The following is a 3913-nucleotide window of genomic DNA, read 5'->3' on the forward strand; positions in this document are numbered from 1 at the left end:
CCCTCTCTGCCTGGCCAGTGCGCACCTGCCATGAGTGACAGGAGCCGGGCCAAGGGCGCCTCTAGCCGAGCAGCACCGGCCTGCCTGGTGGCCCTTGGAGTTTTAGAATTCAAGTGCAGTGTCTGCAGCCCAGCCCTGGCTTCCGGGGAGTAGAAATATACTTGGGAAGAAAACTGGGCCAAGACACCTCACACCCGGGCCCCGAGACAGCACGTGATCTTCTGTCGGGCACCTGCCAGCAGGGGCTGCCCCCCGGCTGTGCTCCTGCCCCTGTGTCTTCAGGTCTCGCCCCTCCCCCGCCCTTCCCGAGGGGAGGTCTGCAGTTGCCTGCTGTCCCCGTGAGGAGCCCCCACCCCCCACAGCCGGGCAGAGTGCTGCTGGCTCCTGGGTGGGGACGCGGCCTCGGCACGTGACCCACAGGCGCCAGCTTGAGGGTGGGGGTCACGGGGAGGACAGCAGCCCTGGCAGGCGGGAGACCGAGCCCCCACGGCCCCCACCTTTACCTCTTCAGTTAGGTTGGGGCCGGGCAGGCTTGTCCTGTGAAGGGCCGGGGGGCCTTTATGTAAGCGTTGGGTTATAGTAGTGCAGCAGCCACCACGGAGATTCACAAGGGGTGGGTGTGGCTCTGTGCCAATAAAACTTTATTCACAACAGACAGGAGGTGGGTCTGGTCTGCAGGGCACAGTTTACTGGCCCCTGAATTGTATTAACAAATATTCTTCCTCACGTACGGGGTTCTTCCAACAGTGTGAGTTTGTCTCAACACAAAACCCCCAATACCACTTTTTTGAGCCTCAGTTTCCCCCTCTGAAGAAGTGAGATGAGAGGCATTGCCCAGGGTGGGCCGGGGGGAAGCCCCACGGGCCGTGGCCTTGCTGGCATTCACCCTGCCTCAGATGGCCAGCTCAGGGAACATGTGAGAGCCACGTTCCCCTCGCTCTCCCCCTGAGGCTCCCGGGGGTGCTTGCTCTCAGCCTCCTCCATGCAGCCCTCCAGGGTTTCTCTGCTGATGCTCACTGAGGCCTGCTCTGTGCCTGGGAGCTGGTGCGGGGGTCATGGAGGGGGACAGGGAGAAGTGGCCTCCCCCGCGGGGCTCTCGGTGGAGCCAGGAGACTCCTGAAGGCGGCACCGTGGCGTGGGCTTCCCAGGGAGAGGCCGTCAGGAGACGCCAGACTCACAATTATAGGTCCCAAGATGGGCACGGGGAAGGCGCTCACCGAGCAGAAGGGAGGGGAGGTGGGGAGAGGGCCCAGGGCCCCAGCCGTGAGGGAGCCCAGACGGCAGAGGACCAGACGGGAGACCACAGGCCGGGCAGCAGGCGCTGGTCTGGGACGGCGAGCCTGGGGCCCCAGCGTCCGAACCTGTGAGCGGAGCAGTTGCCCCCCCCCAGCCCCCCCGTCCCCGTGAAGGCAGGGGTGACCCTGGGCGGAGTGTCCGCTGCTTGTGCCGGGACTGACCGAAGCTGGTGCCGGCAGAGAGAGCCGCACAGCAGAAGTCGGTCAGCAGACGGGCGTGGCCTGGAGCTCTGCCCTTGAGCCCGGTTGCCGGCGTGGGGGTGGGGGGCTCACAGGTGGCTGGGTGCTGGGGGCACATTCAGGAGCAGCCTGGAGGGTCAGGGAGAGCCACCCAGAGGGGAGGAAGCTTCCAGTTGCCGTGAGGACGGGTCAGCTTGGGCTGCCTTGAGCCGACCTGACAGCCAGCCCTTTGGGCAGAGTGAGTCTGCAGGGACTAGGGACCCCCTGCAGCTGAGCTACCTTGAACTTGCCCAGACCTCTAAGCCTCAGTCTCCTCAGCTGTAAAGTGGGTCCAGGGACGGTAGTCTCCCTGGAGTGTTAGAAGGTTGGGAGTGTGCTTCCTGGGCGCCAGCCCAGCGCTGGGGGGTGTGCGCACCTGTGGTTTTTCCGACAAGGATCTGCAAACAGAAGACGGCAGTACACGGGGTATACAGTAAATGTTTTTATTATGAAATATTTTGTTATTTTTTAATGTTTATTTTTGAGAGAGAGAGAGAGCTGCAGGGGAGGGGCAGAGAGAGGGAGAGAGAGGATCCCAAGCAGGCTCTGTGCTGTTGGCACTGAGCCCGACGTGGGGCTTGAACCCACGGCCCAGGAGATCACGACCTGCACCGAAACCCAGTGGGACACTTAAGCGACTGAGCCCCCCAGGCGCCCGACACGTTGGTGGCTGTTAACGTCAGGCTGTGCTTTTCTGGGCGCTTCCAGTCTTTTGTTACTAAACCTCTCCCGTCCCCGGAGCAGGGCCCAGCACGCGGGAAGCGCTCCGACTTTGGGTGAGCGAGTGAATGAGTGAACAGTGAACGGAATGTTCTTCGGGAAGGTGGGCACTAAGAGCAGTCTGTGATTCCGTCCCTGCCCTGACTCACCGTTCCCGGCGGTTCAGAGTAGGACACGCGGAACCGTGAGAGGAAAACCGTCCGAGGGGAAGAGCGGGGTCTCACTAACCCCGAAGCCCTGGTTTGAGACTTGCCCGAATTTTGCAGTTTAGCTGCTGCCTGGGTCCTGCCCCTGTGGGGGCCCCGCTGGTGGGCTGTCCCCCGGCTGCGGGGCCAGAGCCGTGAGGGTCCCGCGTGCGCTGGGGCCAGGCGACCGGGGTCCAGCCCAGCCCCTCCCGGACGGGGCAGCGTGTCCCGCGGTGTCTGCGCCTTCAGTCCCTGACAGGAGATGTCGACGGAGCACCTGCCCCGTGTGGACACTGTCCTGCTCCGCACGTGGGAGCCTCCGGCCACATCCCGCGTCCCTCCCCTGGGCGCCGGGCGCAGCTGTGGGCCCGCCTGACCCGCCCTGGGCTCCGTGCCCTCCCCGTCCTCCCGCTTGCAGTGGGGACCTCCTTGTCCTGGCTGTCGTCGCTCCGTGCTCTTCCCCACATCCGCGCCCCCTGTCCATCCCAGCCTCTCCCGCCCAGCTCCCGCCGCCCGCCCGCGTGCGGGGACTGGGCGGGGGCGTGGGGACGCGGCGCCCGCAGGCCCGGTGTGCCCTCTGCTGGTAAGGACAGTCCCCTTCAGTGACGTGAGGCCTGAAAACAATGAACTGGGCGAGGTGGAGGCTGGGCGGGGGTCCGGGTGCCAGGGGACTGCTCCAGGCGGCAAGTCGGCATGTTGGGGACAGACCCTCTAGGAGGCAGTATTCAGGCCAAGACCCGCTGAGTGACAGAGGACAGGAGCCAGCGTAGGGACAGCGCCTTTGAGGCAGAGGGCACGGTGGGTGCTAAGGCCCTGAGGTGGGAACCGCTGCCTCAAAGGTGTGTTGAGTGCATGTGCGTGCAGCCCAGCTCCTGGCACGCTGGCGCTCGGTGCCGCCTAAGCACGCGCACTCCTGGGGCCGACTCACTCATAAACGTGGCGGCAGAGGGCAAGGTTGACCTTTAACCTGGAGGAAAAAGATTGCGTTCAGAAAATTGTCAGCTGAGGGGCGCTGGGGCCCCAGCCGGTTGAGGATCAGACTCGGGATCTTGGCTCAGGTCGTGATCTCATGGTTTGTGAGTTTGAGCCCCGTGTCGGGGCTCAACACGGAGCTTGCTTGGGATCCTTTGTCTCCCTCTCCCCCACTCTCTCTCAGAAATAAACATTAAAAAAAAATTTAATTTTTGAGAATGAGAAAGAGAGAGCATGAGCAGGGAAGGGACAGAGAGGGGCAGGGGAGCCACAGAATCTGAAGCAGCTCCAGGCTCCGAGCTGTCAGCACAGAGCCCAACGTGGGACTTGAACCCACAAAGTGCGAGACCATGACCTGAGCCGAAGTCAGACGCTCAGCCGAGCCCCCCAGGTGCCGCCAAAACGTTTTTTAAAAAAGCAAATTTTTCAACTGTACTGAAAAGTTGAAAGAAGCAGACAGTGGTCACTCGCTCGGTACTGCTTGGGTTCTACCCTTGCCGGGTGGCTGTGTCTATTCCATGT

Source organism: Crocuta crocuta, unplaced genomic scaffold (assembly GCF_008692635.1).
Source record: "Crocuta crocuta isolate KB4526 unplaced genomic scaffold, BGI_CrCroc_1.0 scaffold110, whole genome shotgun sequence".
Taxonomy (NCBI): domain Eukaryota; kingdom Metazoa; phylum Chordata; class Mammalia; order Carnivora; family Hyaenidae; genus Crocuta; species Crocuta crocuta.